Source organism: Aegilops tauschii, chromosome 7 (genome assembly GCF_002575655.3).
Source record: "Aegilops tauschii subsp. strangulata cultivar AL8/78 chromosome 7, Aet v6.0, whole genome shotgun sequence".
Lineage (NCBI taxonomy): Eukaryota > Viridiplantae > Streptophyta > Magnoliopsida > Poales > Poaceae > Aegilops > Aegilops tauschii.
This window is the reverse complement of record NC_053041.3, coordinates 229,920,098-229,942,208: the sequence shown is the minus strand read 5'-3', so window position 1 is coordinate 229,942,208 and position 22,111 is coordinate 229,920,098.

Sequence of the window (22,111 nt, the reverse complement as noted above, 5' to 3'; positions counted from 1 at the left end):
TTCTGGGTCATGTGGGAAGGACCCCCTATCGCCCACACTCACTTGGCGACGGTCCCAAATGTCGTCGCGGAAAGGGTTAAAAACCGTTTGTTTAGCACCGACGCACACCAGTGTGTTTACAACAATTTTATATGGTTTTGGTATGATTTGGATGGAACTAACCTGGACTGACGCTGTTTTCAGCAGAACTACCGTGGTGTTGTTTTTTATGTAGAAATAAAATTTCTCCAAATGCAACGAGACTTCTTGAAAATTCTTTTGGGAACAAAAGAGGCACTAGAAGCTTCGTCGGAGGACCAGAAGGTGAAGGAGGTGAGTGCCGGGGGTTATGATCCTGACAATGAGTACTAGGGGTACGGATAAGGGGCAGAGATTGGCTACGGCGTAGGTGTAACACACAGTGTTTAACAAGTTTAGGCCCCTCAATCGGTGGAGGTAAAAGCCCTACGTCTCGTGCCTTGAGGCTTGCTTTGATATGATAGATAAGATTATAGAGTTGAATGTGCCCAGCTATGGAGAGGGGTCCGACTTATATAGAGTGCGCCGCAGCCCCATGTTTTCCACGCCGTCGGGGCAATTAAGGCCATAGAATGAGGCAGTTACTACCATAATGAGCCTATGCTATAGCAGTTACAGGTAACGGTAGTTATAACTCTACTTAGTGGACGACTTAGGATCCCTCAACCGTTGCAGCTCCCACGACTCCTTCTCGCCCTATATTCGAGTGGTTGACCTTCAGCCAAGTGACATATGGCTGTCCGAGTGCTGTAGAGTCGTCCGAGTGATCCTCCTGATGTATGCATCCGAATGCTGGGATGGCCCAGGGACCTACCTATGATGGTGATGGGCCCCATGTGGGTCCCTAATGATGGGTCCTTGACCCTACTTGTAATAGGTGACCACATCATTAGCCCCCGAATTGGCTGGGATTTCGTAGGACAGACGAATTGATCCTTCGGTTAAAACTGAGTGCTACAGGGTCACTCAGAATACATTCCCGAGTCATGATTCGTTGTTCCTTGGACGAAAACGCAATGGATTCTGGACTTTAATCTTTTCCCAGATGACCGGGTGTTGTTGACCGTCTAGAGATAACCCGATGGCATTCGCTTTGTCTCTCGGGAGAGATGGACTAGGGGCCCGAGTGAGGGCATGCCATAGCAACTTGAGGGGTGACGCCGGTGTGTGGTCTGATTCTCCAGAGAGATGCCACTCTTATCTGAGGGGAACGCGGAGCAGGCCTTCTACAAGTCCAGGTTTACGAGTCATGCGCCTTGGAGCCTTCCGAGAGGGCCAAGTGAACCCTCAGAGGGGCGTCAAGCTCGTCACATAACGATCCTGAAGAAGACTTCAGTCGGGTGTTTAACGTGGCCGAGTGCACGGGTCCTCGCGGAGGGTGGTCAGTCAGCCTGATGATACGTCTCCATCGTATTTACTTTTCCAAACTCGTTTGCCCATGTTTTGGACTCTAATTTGCATGATTTGAATGGAACTAACCCGGAATGACGCTGTTTTCAGCAGAATTGCCATGGTGTTATTTTTGTGCAAAAATAAAAGTTCTCGGAATGACTTGAAACTTCACGGAGATTATTTTTGGAATATATAAAAAAATATTGGCAAAAGAATCAACAGAGGGACCCAACACCTGTCCACAAGGGTGGAGGGCGCACCCACTCCCCTGGGGGGTGACCTCTAGTATTGTGGGTCCCACAGACCTCCACCGACCTCAACTCCAACTCCATATATTCCCGTTAGGGGAGAAAAAATCAGAGAGAAGGATTCATCGCGTTTAACGATACAGAGCCGCCGCCATCTCCTATTCTTCCTCGGGAGGGCAGGTCTGGAGTCCGTTTTGGGCTCCGGAGAGGGTAAATCGTCGCCATCGTCATCATCAACCATCCTCCATCACCAATTTCATGATGCTCACTGCCATGCATGAGTAATCCCATCGTAGGCTTGCTGGACGGTGATGGGTTGGATGAGATTTACCATGTAGTTGAGTTAGTTTTATTAGGGCCCTAGTATCCACCATGTTCTAAGATTGATGTTGCTATGACTTTGCTATGCCTAATGCTTGTCACTAGGGCCCGAGTGCCATGATTTCAGATCTGAACCTATTATGTTTTCATGAATATATTTGTGTTCTTGATCCTATCTTGCAAGTTATAGTCACCTACTACATGTTATGATCCGGCAACCCCAGAGTGACAATAGTCGGGACACTTCCTGGTGATGACCATAGTTTGAGGAGTTTATGTATTCACTAAGTGCTAATGCTTTGGTCCGGTACTCTATTAAAAGGAGGCCTTGATATCCCTTAGTTTACAATAGGACCCCGTTGCCATGGGAGGGTAGGAGAAAAGATGTCATGCAAGTTCTTTTCCATAAGCACGTATGACTATATTCGGAATACATGCCTACATTACATTGACGAATTGGAGCTAGTTCTGTGTCACTCTATGTTATAACCGTTGCATGATGAATGCCATCCGACATAATTATCCATCATTGATCCATTGCCTACGAGCTTTTCACATATTGATCTTTGCTCCGTTACTTTTCCGTTGCCACTATTACAATTGCTATGAAACTACTGCTGTTACTTTTGCTACTGTTACCGCTACTTCCATACTACTTTGCTACTAAATACTTTGCTGCAGATATTAAGTCTTTCAGGTGTGGTTGAATTGACAACTCAGCTACTAATACTCAAGAATATTCTTTTGCTCCCCTTGTGTCGAATCAATATATTTGAGTTGAATACTCTACCCTCGAAAACTGTTGCGATCCCCTATACTTGTGGGTTATCAAGACCTTTTTCTGGCGCCGTTGCCGGGGAGCATAGCTCTATTCTCCGAGTCACTTGGATTTATATCTGTTGATCACTATGAGGAATTTGAAAGATCAAAGAACCAAGATTTTTCCCTCAACTACGAGGGGAGGTAAGGAACTGCCATCTAGCTCTGCACTTGATTCACCTTCTGTTTTGAGTAAACTTGCGACACCTACATTTGCTATTGATTCTGATATGTCGCATGTTATTGATGATGCCACTTCTGCTATGCATGATGCTTAGGATGAAACTACTTCTATGCTTGATAATACTATGCCACTAGGTGAATTTCTTGATGAATAACTTGCTAGGGTTAGAGAGAATGAAATTACTGAAACTAAAGATTATGATTCTCCCCCTAGATATGAATTGCCTATTGTACCTGAGGGTTATATTATGGATGAGGGAACTGCTAGAGACTTTCTTGCTTGTAATGATAGAGATGATCTTAAGAAACTATTAGCTAAGCTAAAAGAAAAGTCTTTGAATGCTAGAATGCAATATGACCCTATTTTTCTACTTCACCTATCTTTGTTACTGATAACGATTATGAATTCTCTGTCAATCCTGAGTTAATTACTTTGGTTGAATCTGATCCTTTCTATGGTTATGAATCTGAAACTGTTGTGGCACATCTTACTAAATTGAATGATATAGCCACCCTATTTGCTCATGAGGAAAAAAATTGCTATTACTATATTCTTAAATTGTTTCCTTTCTTGTTAAAGGGTGATCCTAAGTTATGGTTTAATTCTCTTGCTCCTGGTTGTGTGTGTAGTCCCCGGGATATGATTTACTACTTCTCTGGAAAAAATTCCCTGCTCGTAAGAAACAAGCTGCCCTAAGGGAAATATTTAACTTTGTGCAAATTGAAGAAGAGAGTCTCCCACAAGCTTCGGGGAAGCTTCTCCAATTACTTAATGCTTTGCCTGATCATCCTCTCAAGAAAAATGAAATGCTTGATATCTTTTATAATGGACTAACCGATGCTTCCAGATACCACCTGGATAGTTGTGCTGGTTGTGTTTTTAGGGAATGAACTGTTGAGCAAGTGAGTTGCTATTGAATAATATATTGAGTAATGATAATGATTGGACACTTCCTAAACCGACTCCTAAGTCAACTCTGAATAAAAGGGGTATTCTATTTCTCAGTCCTCAAGATATGCAAGAGGCAAAGAAATCTATGAAAGAAAAAGGTATTAAAGTTGAAGGTGTTAAGAATTTACCGTCTATTGAAGAAATACATGGTCTTGATAACCCGACACAGGTAGTAGAGGTAAACCCTCTCCATAGATTTGATGAAGGTGATATTCCTCATAATAAGTCTGCTAGTCAATGCTTGGATGAGTTTGATAATTTTATTGTTAAACAAGTAAACTTCAATGCTTATGTTAGTAGACAATTGAAACGTAATGCTTACATGCTTGACCACTTGGGTGATTATATAAGTAGAACTGTTAATGATCTTAAGCTTATAAGTAAACATGCTTCCATGGTTACAACTCAAGTAGAACAAGTACTTAGGGCACAAGATGATTTGCTTATTGAGTTGAATAGTAAGAATAATGATAATGCTATTAGGGTTATGACTAGAGGTGGTAAAATGACCCAGGAACCTTTGTATCCTGAAGGCCATCCTAAGAGAGTTGAGCAAGATTCTCAGAGAGAATATTGATGCATCTAGTCCTAGTAATAAAAACAAAAGAAAACTGATAGGACTTTGCATACTTCTAGTGAACTTGTTATAGACACCTGAGAACCCCAATGATATTTCTATTTCTAATGCTGAGACACAATCTGGTGATGAACATGAACCTAGTGATAATGTTAATAATGATGTTCATGTTGATGCTCAACCTAGTAATGATAATGATGTAGAGATTGAACCTACTGTTGATCTTGATAACCCACAATCAAAGAATCAACGTTATGATAAGACAAACTTTGTTGCTAGGAAACATGGTAAAGAAAGAGAACCATGGGTTCAGAAACCCATGCCCTTTCCTCCTAAGCCATCCAAGAAAAAGGATGATGAGGATTTTGAGCGCTTTGCTGAAATGATTGGACCTATCTTTTTGCATATGCGTTTGACTGATATGCTTAAAATGCCTCCTTATGCTAGGTATATGAAAGATATTGTTACTAATAAAAGAAAGATACCTGAAGCTGAAATTTCCATCATGCTTGCTAATTATACTTTTAAGGGGTGGAATACCAAAGAAACTTGGAGATCCAGGAATACCAACTATACCATGCTCCATTAAAAGAAACTATGTTAAAACTGCTTTATGTGATCTTAGAGCCGGTGTTAGTGTTATGCCTTTCTCTTTATATCGTAGACTTGAATTGAATAAGTTGACACCTACTGAACTCTCTTTGCAAATGGCTGATAAATCAACTGCTATACCCATTGGTATTTGTGAGGATGTGCCTGTTGTGGTTGCAAACGTTACTATCTTAACGGACTTTGTTATTCTTGATATTCCTGAGGACGACAGTATGTCGATCATCCTTGGTAGATCCTTTTTGAATACTGCTGGGGCTGTTATTGATTGCAACAAAGGCAATGTCACTTTTCATGTTAATGGTAATGAGCATACGGTACACTTTCCGAAGAAACAACCTCGAGTTCATAGTATCAGTTCTATTGGAAAAAGTTCAACTATTACTATTGGAGGTTTTGAATTCCCTCTTCCTACTATCAAAAAGAAATATGATATTCTTATTGTTGGGGACATGCATATCCCCGTTGAGGTAAGCTAGTGTTATTCGAAAATTCTCCGGTTTCATGTCATTCGGAAGAAGTTTGTTAATAAGACTTGATCAACCTTGTTAATGGATTCCTTTTGATGGGTATTATCCATCTGTTTTCTGAATTATCCGTGCAATAAAAAATGTCCCAACAATAAAAGTTCTCCAAATGCCCTAAAAATTTAGTATGCATTTTTATAAAATATTTGAGAATTATTTTTGGCACTGAGAACACACCAGGGGGCCTCACCAGTGGGCCACAAGGGTGGAGGGCGCACCCTACCCCCTGGGCGCGCCCCCTGTCTTGTGGGTCCCCTCCACTTATTCTAGCACCCATCCACTTCATCTTACTCCAGAAAAAAAATCACCCCATAGCTCAAACTCGAGTTCTTGCTCATTTTGCTGCCATTTTCGATCTCCTTGCTCAAAGCTCCATTCAAAAAACTGCTTCGGGGGATTGTTCTTTGGTATGTGACTGCCCCAATGGTCCAATTAGTTTTTGTTCTAGTGCTTTATTTATTGCAAATTTTTGCTGTTGTGGTGACCTTGTTCTTGAGCTTGCTTGTCAAATTTATATGGTCCAAAGTAGTTTTGATGCATGATATAGCCTCTAGGCACTTGTAGGAGTAGTTGCTATTAGTTTGGTTGAGTTTGGTTCACTTTTATTTTGAGTCACTAAACATTTCAGAGGAAGAAAAATGTCTAGGAGAATGTACCAAGGTGGTTCTTCAAGGAAGCAAGCACCAAGGCTCGCAATACGTGAGCCGGACCTTGAACCAGCAAGGGAATCTCAAGTGCGACCTTGTGAATGGTCATCGGATGAATTTATGATTCATGCAGGCTTCAAGGAAGAATTTGATGCGTATGTACGGAATGCTGATCTTGAGGACTTCGTATCAGATAAGTGCCAACAATACTATTACCTGACCGATTCCTTTGTGCGGAGGTTTGAATTTTCATCTAAGTGCAATATCCATACTGTTTTATTTGATCTTTATGATGAATCATATACAATGGACCTTGAAGATTTTAATACTGCTTGCAAAATCCCACAATGGGGCCTTCTTAGTGAGCCTCACAAATCTGAATACAATGATTTGCTTGCTAGCATCACTGTGGGAGAAACGAGAAATATCACACAAGCTACCATAGAGAGCATTCACTTTCCTGCCATACATTATTTTGCTCTCTTTATAGGTAGATGTATTAATGGTAAACATGAGCATTGCCACCTTTGCGTTCCAGATCTTAGTGTCCTCAAGTGTGCGTGTTAGGTGATAAGCGATATAACTTGGGGCCATTATTGCGAGGAGGTTACATCTTAATGCTAAAGATGGAGATTTATTTGGCGGGATTTATGCAACTCGTCTAGCTAATTATCTTGGAGTACGCATAAGGGAGAATGAAACAGAGTTGCCACCTGCTTTTCTTGATTATAATGCTTTGGTGCGCTATCGGTTTCTTGAGAGGAACGAACAGTCCCTCCAGTACCGACTAATCTTTGACAGACGGCGTGCCGTCCATGTTACCCTTCCTGCTCCTGCCTTCTTTAACTTTCAGGTCAGAGGGAGATATTTTATAACCAGAGAGGAGGCAAACGAGTATGAGAGGGAGATGGAGGCTGCTCGCCTCCATGCTGCAGCCCTTCAAGCAGTAGCTGCTACATCTTAGTACAACCCCGACTACAACTTTGGATACCCGCCCGGCCAGCTGTGGTCATAGACCAACTTAGGCCAAAAGCCTAAACTTGGGGAGTACGTATTTCTCACCGACATTACATTCATGTTCACACACCCATTTCAGTTGTCGGTGTTCATACTTTTTCATTGTATTATATATGTTAGTCTATTTCTTTTTCCCGCTTTCTTCTTGTGTGTTTGAAAAACTTTGAGAAAAACAAAAACAATTAGTTGTAGTTTATCTCCTTTCTATGCATGCTTAGTTGTAGTATTAAAAGAAAACCCAAAAAGATTTCTCGTTCTTCTTTTGCTTGTTGGGAGCTTTCCTGTGTAAATAGTTTTTCTCGTTCTTGTTTTACTTTCTTCATAAAAACAAAAACTCCAAAAATATTTTAGTGTGTTTCTTTGAAATTCTTTTCTTTTCTTTGGGGGTCGAGAGGAGAAGACCACGATGAAATGTTGAGTGGCTCTCATATGCATTATTGTTGATCTAACAAGGAGTTCATATTACCTTGTCTTCTCCTTTGAATAAATGTTTGCAGATTCCAGCTTAGTCCAATGCACGTGCACTATTATTATTATCCATACCGTTCGGCCGTGCAAGTGAAAGGCAATAATGACGATATATGATGAAATGATTGAGATGACGAAAAGCTGGAATGAACTCGACCTATCTTGTTTATGTAAATATGATTAGTTCATCATTCGTGATTCAACCTATTATGAATGAAACACGTTTGCAATGAAAATTAAAGATTATAGTTACTCATGCCATGCTTAATTAGCTAGGAGTTTATAATGGTTTACCTTGCGTGCCAACATGCTTTTAAAATGGTTGTGATGTAGTATGATAGGATGGTATCCTCCTTTGAATGAATCGAGTGGCTTGACTTGGAACGTGTTCACGCATGTCGTTGAAACAAAATCAACATAGCCTCCACGATATTTATGCTCATGGTGATTTATATCCTACTCATGCTTGCATTCAATGTTGGTTAATCTCAATGCATGTTTATGACCGTTGTCGCTCTCTAGTTGGTCGCTCCCCTGTCTTTTTCTAGCCTTCACTTGTACTAAGCGGGAATACTGCTCGTGCATCCACTTTCATAAACCCAAAGTTGTTCCATATGAGTCCATCATACCTACCTATATGCGGTATTTACCTGTCATTCCAAGTAAATTTGCATGTGCCAAACTCTAAACCTTCAAATGATAGTCTGTTTTGTATGCCCGTATCGCTCATGTAGCGACTGGGGGCTGTCAGTATCTTCCATGCTAGATGGGTTATTCTCATGATGAGTGGACTCCGCTCATCATTCACGAGAAAATGGCTGGTAACCGGGATGCCCAGTCCCATGCTCAAATCAAATCAAAATATAATTTCAAAGAAGACTCCGCCAGGACTGTTGTTAGTTGGATGATACGCATTGTTTCGAACCAGCCGTGGAGTGTGCTTGTTGGTGGTGGGGGAGTATAAACTTTACCATTCTGTTTGGGAACCACCTATAATGTATGTAGCATGGAAGATACCGGGATCTCTTGGTTTTATGTTGACAATGAAAGCATACCGCTCAAAATATTATTTATCTCTATTTCAAAAACACGAGCTCTGGCACCTCTGCAAATCCCTGCTTCCCTCTACGAAGGGCCTATCTATTTACTTTTCTTGCTGAGTCATCATCCTCTTATAAAAAGCACCAGTTACAAAGCACCACTATCACTTGTATGCATTGCTATTAATTTATATTGAGTATGATTGTGACTGGATCTCTTTTACCATGAGCTACAATGTCTAGTCAGTCCTTGAACTTCACGGGTGCTCTGCATTTATGTTTTGCAGTCTCAGAAAGGTTTTAGAATTTCTCGCACTGAACATGCACCAGGGGGATGCACCAGTGGACCACAAGGGTGGAGGGCGCGTCCTACCCCCAGGGCGCCCCCTGCCTTATGGGTCCCATGTGGGTCCTTTCCACTTATTCCAGCACCCATCCACTTCGTCTTCCTCCAGAAAAAATCATCCCGTAGCTCAAACCCATGTTCTTGCTCATTTTGCTGCCATTTTCGATCTCCTTGCTCAAAGCTCCATTCACAAAACTATTTTGGGGGATTGTTCTTTGGTATGTGACTCCTCCAATGGTCCAATTAGTTTTTGTTCTAGTGTGTTATTTATTGCAAAAAAAATTGCTGTGGAGACCTTGTTCCTGAGCTTGCACGTCAAATTTATATGGTCCAAAGTAGTTTTGATGCATGATTTAGCCTCTAGGCAGTTGTAGGAGTAGTTGCTATCAATTTTGCTGTGTTTGGTTCACTTTTATTTCGAGTCACTGATAATTTCAGAAATTTCCAGAGGAAGAAAGTGATGAGGAGATTGTTGAGAGGCTCCTCGAGCCGGGGTTCGAAGGAAAAAAGAAAATGAAGAGAAGGAAAAACAAAATGAATAGAAGGAAAAGCCCAAGTACAACCTTCCTCGCACCGCGAAGGTTCGGCCATGTGAATGGCCATGTGATGCATTCTTGGAGGCGTCTGGAATTTATGAGGATTTCTATTATTTGGCTGAGAATGCAGGCATCACCGACTTCCTCCATGATAAATGTGAACAGTACCTCCTACTCACTAATACTTTCGTGCAAAATTTTCACTTTCATGCTAGGAGATCACCACCCACGGTAGAATTTTACTTATATGATGAGTATAAAGAGATGATGCTTTATGATTTTTGTGAGGTTTGCAAACTACCTTTTGAGGGCAGCGTCGAGGAACCATGTCCTAGGGATGTGGAATATTTTCCCGATGAAGTTACCGTAGGGGAAAGGAGAAACGTGTTGGAAGCGAGAGTGTCTAGTTTACATTTTCCTGTTTCACGCTATTACTCATTATTTGTTGGGAGATGTTTAACTGGTCGCGGGGATAGTGGAGGCCTTAGTGCTCCAGACCTCGCTATTTTGCGCCATGCTTTTCTTCATGATCGAACTTTTAGTTTGGGCACTATGGTTGCTCGACGGTTGAGTTTAAACCGTTCGAAGGGTACTATCTTTGGAGGTATCTATGCTCCCCGTCTTGCTAGACGCTCCGAGATACCCCTTAGGCACGATGAGAAAGAGGAGATGCTGCTACCCACTAGATACTTAGATTATAAAAGTATGGTAGTGCATGATTTTATTCATAATGATAAGGACAAGAGACTCATATATAACCTGGTATTCAGCGAAAAGACTTGTCAGATTATTACCTTGCCTGCACCTTCTTTGTTTAATATTCATTCAGGCAAGTACCTCATCATGCCCGAGGACATTTATGCATACTGGGAGCAGACGCGATCCCCAGTTAACGAGCCAGAGCCATCATCTGACCCATATAAGGAGCCCATTTATCAGTGGGAGCCACAGGAGCCCGCTAACCAGTGGAACACCCAGGATCCTCCTCAGTACACCAGAGAGGGCTACTTTGATCCATGGGCGTAGACCAACTTAGGCCAAAAGCCTAAGCTTGGGGGAGTACGTATTTCTCACCGACATTACATTCATGTTCACACACTCATTCCAGTTGTCGGTCTTCATGCTTTTTCATTGTATTATCCATGCTAGTTTATTTTCTTTTTCTTGCTTTCTGCTTGTGTGCTTCAAAAACTTTGAGAAAAAACAAAAAAATTAGTTGTAGCTTTTGTTTGGTTTACTTTCCATGCATGCTTAGTTGTAGTATTAAATGAAAACCCAAAAAAGATTTTTCGTTCTTCTTTTGTTTGTTGGGAGCTTTCCCGTGTAAATAGTTTTTCTCGTTCTTGTTTTACTTCCTTCAGAAAAAACAAAAACTCCAAAAACATTTTAGTGTGTTTCTTTGAAATTCTTTTCTTTTCTTTGGGGGTCGAGAGGAGAGGACGATGAAAATGTTGAGTGGCTCTCATATGCATTATTGTTGATCTAACAAAGAGCCCATATTACCTTGTCTTCTCCTTTGAATAAATATTTGCACATTCCAGCTTAGTCCAATGCACGTGCACTATTATTATTATCCACACCGTTCGGTCGTGCAAGTGAAAGGCAATAATGATGATATATGATGAAATGATTGAGATGAGGAAAAGCTGGTACGAACTCGACCTATCTTGTTTTTGTAAATATGATTATTTCATCGTTCCTGATTTAGCCCATTATGAATGAAACATGTTTGCAATGACAATTAGAGATTATAGTAACTCATGCCATGCTTAATTAGCTAGGAGTTTATAATGGTTTACCTTGCGTGCCAACATGTAAATTAAAATGGTTGTGATTCGGTATGATAGGATGGTATCCTCCTTTGAATGATTCGAGTGGCTTGACTTGGCACATGTTCATGCATGTAGTTGAAACAAAATCAACATAGCCTCCACGATATTTATGCTCATGGTGATTTATATCCTACTCATGCTTGCACTCAATGTTGGTTAATCTTAATGCATGTTTATGACTGTTGTCGCTCTCTAGTTGGTCGCTCCTCAATCCATTGCTAGCCTTCACTTGTACTAAGAGGGGATACTGCTTGTGCATCCACTTCCATAAACCCAAAGTTGTTCCATATGAGTCCACCATAGCTACCTATATGCGGTATTTCCCTACCGTTCCAAGTAAATTTGCATGTGCCAAACTCTAAACCTTCAAATGATAATCTGTTTTGTATGCCCGAAACGCTCATGTGGCAACTGGGGGCTGTTAGTATCTTCCATGCTAGGTGGGTTATTCTCATGATGAGTGGACTTCGCTCATCATTCATGAGAAAATGGCTGGTAATCAGGATGCCCAGTCCCATGCTCAAATCAAATCAAAATATAATTGCAAACAAAACTCTCCCAGGATTGTTGTTAGTTGGACGATACCTGTTGTTTCGGACCAGCCGTTGAGTGTGCTTGTTGGTGGTGGGGGAGTATAAACTTTACCATTCTGTTTGGGAACCACCTATAATGTATCTAGTATGGAAGATACCGAGATCTCTTGGTTGTTATGTTGACAATGAAAGCATGCCGCTCAAAATATTGTGTATCTCTATTTCAAAAACTCGAGCTCTGGCACCTCTGCAAATCCCTGCTTCCCTCTGCGAAGGGCCTATCTATTTACTTTTATTGTTGAGTCATCATCCTCTTATAAAAAGCACCAGTTAGAGAGCACCACTGTCATTTGTATGCTTTGATATTAATTTATATTGAGTGTGACTGTGACTGGATCTTCTTTTACCATGAATTACAGTGTCTAGTCAGTCCTTGATCTTCAGGGGTGCTCTGCATTTATGTTTTGTGGTCTCAGAAAGGGCTAGCGAGATACCATTTTGTTATATCATATCATGATTGTTTTGAAGAAGTGTTGTCATCCAAGGTTTAGTATTATTGCTCGCTAGTTGATTATGCCATTGATATGAGTAAATGTGAGACCTAAATGTTATTGTGAATATGGTTACTTCATAATCTTTGCTGAAAACCTGAATGTTGGCTTTACATATTTGCAACAAAAAGATCAAATGGAGTTTGTAAAAGTTTTTCTTTATCACTTTCAGTTTGTCAACTAAATTGCTTGAGGACAAGCAATGGGTTAAGCTTGGGGGATTTGATACGTCTCCATCGTATCTACTTTTCCAAACTCTTTGCCCTTGTTTTGGACTCTAATTTGCATGATTTGAATGGAACTAACCCGGACTGACGCTGTTTTCAATAGAATTGCCATGTGTTATTTTTGTGCAGAAATAAAAGTTCTCGGAATGACCTGAAACTTCACAAAGATTATTTTGGAATATATAAAAATATTGGCAAAAGAATCAACCAGAGGGGACCCACCACCTGTCCACAAGGGTGGGGGCGCGCCCTACCCACCTGGGCGCGCCCCTCTGTCTTGTGGGTCCCATGAAGCTCCACCGACCTCAACTCCAACTCCATATATTCACGTTCGGGGAGAAAAATCAGAGAGAAGGATTCATCCATTTTACGATACGGAGCCGCCGCCACCTCCTATTCTTACTCGGGAGACCAAATCTGGAGTCCGTTTTGGGCTCCGGAGAGGGGAAATCGTCGCCATCGTCATCATCAATCATCCTCCATCACTGATTTCATGATGCTCACCGCCGTGCGTGAGTAATCCCATCATAGGCTTGTTGGACGGTGATGGGTTGGATGAGATTTACCATGTAATCGAGTTAATTTTGTTAGGGTTTGATCCCTAGTATCCACTATGTTCTAAGATTGATGTTGCTATGACTTTGCTATGCTTAATGCTTGTCACTAGGGCCCAAGTGCCATGATTTCAGATCTGAACCTATTATGTTTTCATGAATATATTTGTCTTCTTGATCCTATCTTGCAAGTTATAGTCACCTGCTACGTGTTATGATCCGGCAACCCCGGATTGACAATAGTCGGGACACTTTCCGGTGATGACCGCGGTTTGAGGAGTTCATGTATTCACTAAGTGCTAATGCTTTGGTCCGGTTCTCTATTGAAAGGAGGTCTTAATATCCCTTAGTTTCCATTAGGACCCCGCTGCCACGGGAGGGTAGGACAAAAGCTGTCATGCAAGTTCTTTTCCATAAGCACGTATGACTATATTCGGAATACATGCCTACATTATATCGATGAATTGGAGCTAGTTCTGTGTCACCCTAGGTTATAACTGTTGCATGATGAATGCCATCCGACATAATTATCCATCGTTGATCCATTGCCTATGAGCTTTTCACATATTGATCTTTGCTACGTTACTTCGTCGTTGCCACTGTTACAATTGCTACAAAACTGCTACTGTTACTTTTGCCACCGTTACAGTTACTTCCATACTACTTTGCTACTAAATACTTTGCTGTAGATATTAAGTCTTTCAGGTGTGGTTGAATTGACAACTCAGCTGCTAACACTTGAGAATACTCTTTGACTCCCCTTGTGTCGAATCAATAAATTTGGGTTGCTCCTGCCCTTCCTTAACAAATTCTAGTGAATTGTCCTACGTACTTTTACCATGCAATCTGATCCTCTAGTATATATGTTCTATATGTTGTGCAATGTGATGCTCGCTTATTAACTATTTGGTTAATTTGTTGTTGTGTTCAGTTAACTGTCTGGTTCAATTCTGCAATGTGATGTTCAATTCTTGTGGGTGCGATTTTGTATTGTCTTCCATGTGAGAAATAAATCGAATTTGGCTGTACAAAATACATGAGAAACAAACACAATTGTTATATTTCCAAGTTGTCAAGCATGCATGGCTTGGTTACCTGTCTGATCTTCTAGTATGTTATATATTGTGCAATGTGGTGCTCAGTTAATGTTTGATTCATTTGTTTGTGGTATTTAGTTAACTGTTTGGTTCAATTCTGCAAGGCGATGTTCAATTGTTGTGGGTTCATTTTTTTTATTGTCTTCCATATGAGGAATAAATTGAATTTGGCTGTACTAAATACATGAGAAACAAATACAATTGCTATATTTCCAAGTTGTTAAGCATGCTTGGTTTGGTTAACTGTCGTATCTTCTATTAGGAGTATGTTATATTGTGCAATGTGGTGCTTAGTTAATGTTTGGTTCATTTGTTGTGGTGTTTAGTTAACTATTTGATTTAATTCTGCAATGCAATTTTCAATTGTTGTGGGTACAATTTTGTATTGTTATGCATGTGAGGAATAAATCGAATTTGGTTGTACTAAATACATGAGAAACATATACAATTTCTATTTTCCTAGTTCTTAATCATACTTGGTTTGGATAAATGGGTTTTCCATGTGGCTCGAATTAATCTGCTAAATCTGCAATGTGTTTATTTTTCATCAACATATTTTACTGATAGTATGCCAACCCTCACTTAACCTGATCAATAACTACCTTATATGTGTTGCAGGGAAACAATGGGAAGCATTGAGGTTTACAATCAAGGTTTGCACATGCATGGTCCTTTGTCTAATAGCACATTACTGTGTAATTGCATGGACCATTCTAATATTTAGATTTTTAACAATTTGGTCTTGCACATGTACGTCCTACTGTCAGAGGTTTTGACCCACTGTTCGACCCATTTTGCATATGGGGAAATGCGTTGTCCATGAATATCAGTCAAGTCAAGAAACTCAGAAAGATTTTTAGGATAAAGAAACTAGCGACAAAAAACAACAAGATCTTTGTCTGCACAATGAAGAAGACATCAGTGAACTACATGATGGTACTAACTCTTATACCTTGTCTTTTTTATTCCTTTGCATCATTTCCAAATTTAGAGAAGATATTTATGCATATCTTTATTTTCAGGCCTTTCCAAAGAAGTTCACTGATGATTACCTCTCAAACCACCTGTATGGTCAGGAGGCGAGGAAGGTATTCATACAACATCAACGGTACAATATTGAAGTCTTCCTCAAGAGGACGAAGGATGGACGGTCAATCACCAACAGACACTGGCCTAAAGTTGCAAGGACCTTCAACATCATTGAAGGCTCAATATTCGCCTTCCACTTCAGGAGTTTTCCAGATGAGATTCATCTGACTATCTACCGTCTATGATGCTAATTTCCAAAGGCTATAGTTGTTGCATGTGAAACTTGGTGTTGGTGCAGTTGTGTAATGGGGTACGTAGCTAGCTATATGCCTATATAGTGTAACTGAGTGCTAAAGCTATATGATGTTGTACTCTGATGCATTTCAATTATGAAATCCTGGTTCCATAATACGAAAATGAAATAATATATTGTGTGCTTGATATGAAATGTCAATTTGATTACTAAATGGATTAATAATAATAGGCCAATTATCCTGCTTATTGGGTTTTTTTACTGCAAACGATTACTGAGACAACACTATGGGCGATGGCCTCAGACAACCCACACAATTTTTAGGAAGTAAACGTGTTGGATCAATGACCTATCACATACGACTTCCTCTAGAAAACTATTTGTGTTAGGCCACCTGCGCCAAACGTTTTCCACATAAAAAGTGTGTGTGATGGACAGCCTATGCCACACAGTTTCTTCTAGGCACTGTGTGATGCATTCAATAATGCAAACCATAATATTGTTAATATCGTCCGCAATGGCAACACTATCACAGACGATTTGATGGGGGGAAATTGTGTGTGATGTATGTGCGAATGGAAACGTTTGTGTGGGATTCACCGTGTGGGATGTACATACGAATGGAAACATATTTCTTGGACTGACTGTGTGGGATGTACATACGAAAGGAAACATATTCCTTGGATTGACCGTGTGGGATATACATACGAACGGAAACGTATGGCTCGGATTCACTGTGTGGGATGTACTTACGAACGCAAACGATTGGGCCTATATAATTGTCTGCGATGGCTTGCTTGATCGCACACGAGCTCTTTTTGCCCCGCGTGTGTGACCAGAGGGCCTATTCCCGACAGTTTCTGGGTCATGTATGAAGGACCCCCCCCCCCTATCGCACACACTAGCAAGGCGACGGTTTAAAATGTCGTCGAGGAAAGGGGTTAAAAACCGTTTGTATAGCAGCTCGTTGTACCAGTGTTATGCTGTAATTTCTTTATTGTATAGGGTAGGTTTGTTCTTAATCCTAGTTACTCTATATGCTATCATCGCTATCAGAAAAAAGGGTGTAATCTGATGGAGGCGAATGGGCCAAAATATGTGCCACTAACGGACATGCGTTTTAGCGGGCCATAACTAGGCTGGCCCGCAACAGGGTGTACTTGGGCATGTTGGACCGGCCTTATGGCCCTTTCATTGACACGCTACACCTAGGCCCATAACTCTCATGGGCCTTTAGCAGGCCCAACATTTAGTTGGGCCCATGTAGCTTTGGGCCATTAACATGTTGAATATTCTGCTGGCCTGTGTTGGCCAAAAAGACACCATGGGCCTTTAGCCGGCGAAAAGCATGTTGGGCCTCATTTTTCAAGAGTAGTCCACGGGCCTTTAGCAGGCTGAAATATACCTCGGGCCATTATTGTCCCAGTTACATGATGGGCCATTATCAGGCCAAAACATACCTCGGGCCTTGGTTGGCCCAATCATATCATGGGCCTTTAATAGGCCGAAAGCTTAGTAGAGGCACTAACGGCCGAAATCTACAACAGGCCTTTAACAGGCCAAAGTCAGGTTGGGCTGAAATGTTTCCACTGAGATCATGGGCCATTAATGGGCTGAATGTCACGTCGGACCATAAATGGCCCATGTGCAGCACGGGCCATTACCAGGGCGAAAGACACAATGGGCTGAAATGAGACCATTTCTACGTCGGGCCTCTAACAGGTCAAAATCACACTGGACCGTAATGGGGCCCAAAGATTGAGCGAACAATTAACGGGCCTGATCTAGTTGTTGGTCGTAAATGGGCCATGTTTAAGCAGGCCGTTGGTGGGTCGGCCCACTAGCACCTGAGCAAATCTTATGGGCCTTTGACTGGGCCAGCCTTTTTAACCTAAATGGGCCACGTTGGGCCGTGCCACATGTCACTATTCCATAGGCCCGTCTCATCCATTGGGTGAATGACATCTATCACGGCGCCGAGCTGACACGTGGTTTCTTTGGCCAATGAGAATTTTATACGTGGAAAATCACCATTGGTTGCGGCTGTTAACAGGTTATGCATCCAAAACCGGACCCTTGGCGGGGAGGGGCGCGCGGCTGCCCCTTGGCCGCCTCTCCTCTTCCACCACTTGGGCCCATGAGGCCCAATAACCTCCGGGGGGTTCCGGTAACCCCCCGGTACTCCGGTATATATCCGATAACCCCCGGAACCATTCCGGTGTCCGAATATAGTCGTCCAATATATCAATCTTCATGTCTCAACCATTTTGAGACTCCTCGTCATGTCCGTGATCACAGCCGGGACTCTGAACTACCTTCGGTACATCAAAACACATAAACTCATAATATAACCGTCATCGAACTTTAAGCGTGCGGACCCTACGGGTTCGAGAACTATGTAGACATGACCGAGACACGTCTCTGGTCAATAACCCATAGCGGAACCTGGATGCTCATATTGGCTCCCACATATTCTACGAAGATTTTTATCGGTCAAACCGCATAACAACATACGTTGTTCCCTTTGTCATCGGTATGTTACTTGCCCGAGATTCGATCGTCGGTATCTCAATACCTAGTTCAATCTCGTTACCGGCAAGTCTCTTTACTCGTTTCGTAATACATCATCCCACAACTAACTCATTAGTTGCAATGCTTGCAAGGCTTATAGTGATGTGCATTACCGAGTGGGCCCAGAAATACCTCTCCGACAATCGGAGTGACAAATCCTAATCTCGAAATACGCCAACCCAACAAGTACCTTCGGAGACACCTGTAGAGCACCTTTATAATCACCCAGTTACGTTGTGACGTTTGGTAGCACACAAAGTGTTCCTCCGGTAAACGGGAGTTGCATAATCTCATAGTCATAGGAATATGTATAAGTCATGAAGAAAGCAATAGCAACATACTAAACGATCAAGTCAATCACATCATTCTCCTAATGATGTGATCCCGTTAATCAAATGACAACTCATGTCTATGGTTAGGAAACATAACCATCTTTGATTAACGAGCTAGTCAAGTAGAGGCATACTAGTGACACTCTGTTTGTCTATGTATTCACACATGTATTATGTTTCCGGTTAATACAATTCTAGCATGAATAATAAACATTTATCATGATATAAGGAAATAAATAATAACTTTATTATTGCCTCTAGGGCATATTTCCTTCAGTCTCCCACTTGCACTAGAGTCAATAATCTAGATTACACAGTAATGATTCTAACACCCATGGAGTCTTGGTGTTGATCATGTTTTGCTCGTGGAAGAGGCTTAGTCAACGGGTCTGCAACATTCAGATCCGTATGTATCTTGCAAATCTCTATGTCTCCCACCTGGACTTGATCCCGGATGGAGTTGAAGCGTCTCTTGATGTGCTTGGTTCTTTTGTGAAATCTGGATTCCTTTGCCAAAGCAATTGCACCAGTATTGTCACAAAAGATTTTCATTGGACCCGATGCACTAGGTATGACACCTAGATCGGATATGAACTCCTTCATCCAGACTCCTTCATTTGCTGCTTCCGAAGCAGCTATGTACTCCGCTTCACATGTAGATCCCGCTACGACGCTTTGTTTAGAACTGCACCAACTGACAGCTCCACCATTCAATATAAACACGTATCCGATTTATGATTTAGAATCGTCAGGATCAGTGTCAAAGCTTGCATCGACGTAACCATTTACGATGATCTCTTTGTCACCTCCATAAACGAGAAACATATCCTTAGTCCTTCTCAAGTATTTCAGGATGTTCTTGACCGTTGTCCAGTGATCCACTCCTTGATTACTTTGGTACCTCCCTACTAAACTAATAGCAAGGCACACATCAGGTCTGGTACACAACATTGCATACATGATAGTGTTGGAAATATGCCCTAGAGGCAATAATAAAATGGTTATTATTATATTTCCTTGTTCATGATAATCGTTTATTATCCATGCTAGAATTGTATTGATAGGAAACTCAGATACATGTGTGGATACATAGACAACACCATGTCCCTAGTAAGCCTCTAGTTGACTAGCTCGTTGATCAATAGATGGTTACGGTTTCCTGACCATGGACATTGGATGTCGTTGATAACGGGATCACATCATTAGGAGAATGATGTGATGGACAAGACCCAATCCTAAGCCTAGCACAAGATCGTGTAGTTCGTCTGCTAAAGCTTTTCTAATGTCAAGTATCATTTCCTTAGACCATGAGATTGTGCAACTCCCGGATACCGTAGGAATGCTTTGGGTGTACCAAACGTCACAACGTAACTGGGTGGCTATAAAGGTGCACTACAGGTATCTCCGAAAGTGTCTGTTGGGTTGGCACGAATCGAGACTGGGATTTGTCACTCCGTGCAAACGGAGAGGTATCTCTGGGCCCACTCGGTAGGACATCATCATAATGTGCACAATGTGACCAAGGAGTTGATCACGGGATGATGTGAGTTACGGAACGAGTAAAGAGACTTGCCGGTAACGAGATTAAACAAGGTATCGGGATACCGACGATCGAATCTTGGGCAAGTAACATACCGATAGACAAAAGGAATTGTATACGGGATTGATTGAATCCCCGACATCGTGGTTCATCCGATGAGATCATCGTGGAACATGTGGGAGCCAACATGGGTATCCAGATCCCGCTGTTGGCTATTGACCGGAGAACGTCTCGGTCATGTCTGCATGGTTCCCGAACCCGTAGGGTCTACACACTTAAGGTTCGATGACGCTAGGGTTATAGGGAATAGATATATGTGGTTACCGAATGTTATTCGGAGTCCCGGATGAGATCCCGGACGTCACGAGGAGTTCCGGAATGGTCCGGAGGTAAAGATTTATATATGGGAAGTCCCGTTTTGGTCACCGGAAAAGTTTCGGGTGGTATCGGTAATGTACCGGGACCACCGGGAGGTTCCCGGGGGTCCACCAAGTGGGGCCACCAGCCCCAGAAGGCTGCGTGGGCCAAGTGTGGGAGGGGACCAGCCCCAGGTGGGCTGGTGTGCCCCCCCCCCACCAAGGCCCAAGGCGCAGGGAGAGTGGGAGGGGGCAAACCCTAGGTCTAGATGGGCCTTAAGGCCCACCCTAGTGGCGCCCCCCCCCCCTCTCCTCCCCTTGGCCGCACCCTAGATGAGTTTGGGGGCTGCCGCCACCCCTGGGGAGGGAACTCTAGATGGGGCACAGCCCCTTCCCCTTCCCCTATATATACTTGAGGTATTTGGGGCTGCCATACACACGAGAACACCTCTCTCTTGGCGCAACCCTATCCCTCTCCCTCCTCCTCTCCCGCAGTGCTTGGCGAAGCCCTGCGGGATTGCCACGCTCCTCCATCACCACCACGCCGTCGTGCTGCTGCTGGACGGAGTCTCCCTCAACCTCTCCCTCTCTCCTTGCTGAATCAAGGCGTGGGAGACGTCACCGGGCTGCACGTGTGTTGAACGCGGAGGCACCGTTCTTCGGTGCTTAGATCGGAATCAACCGCGATCTGAATCGCTATGAGTATGACTCCTTCATCCGCGTTCTTACAACGCTTCCACATCGCGATCTACAATGGTATGTGGATGCACTCCCCTTCCCCTCGTTGCTAGATTACTCCATAGATTGATCTTGGTGATGCGTAGAAAATTTTGAATTTCTGCTACGTTCCCCAGCAGTGGCATCATGAGCTAGGTCTATGCGTAGTTTCTATGCACGAGTAGAACACAAAGTAGTTGTGGGCGTAGATGTTGCCAATTCTTCTTGCCGCTACTAGTCTTATCTTGTTTCGGCGGCATTGTGGGATGAAGCGGCCCGGACCGACCTTACACGTACGCTTACGTGAGACAGGTTCCACCGACTGACATGCACTAGTTGCATAAGGTGGCTAGCGGGTGTCTGTCTCTCCCACTTTAGTCGGAACGGATTCGATGAAAAGGGTCCTTATGAAGGGTAAATAGAAATTGGCATATCACATTGTGGTTTTACGTAGGTAAGAAACGTTCTTGCTAGAATCCTATACAAGCCACATAAAAACTTGCAACAACAATTAGAGGACGTCTAACTTGTTTTTGCAGCATGTGCTATGTGATGTGATATGGCCAGAAGATGTGATGAATGATATATGTGATGTATGAGATTGATCATATTCTTGTAATAGGAATCACGACTTGCATGTCGATGAGTATGACAACCGGCAGGAGCCATAGGAGTTGTCTTTATTTTTTGTATGACCTACGTGTCATTGAATAACGCCATGTAAATTACTTTACTTTATTGCTAAACGCGTTAGCCATAGAAGTAGAAGTAATCGTTGGCGTGACAACTTCATGAAGACACAATGATGGAGATCATGGT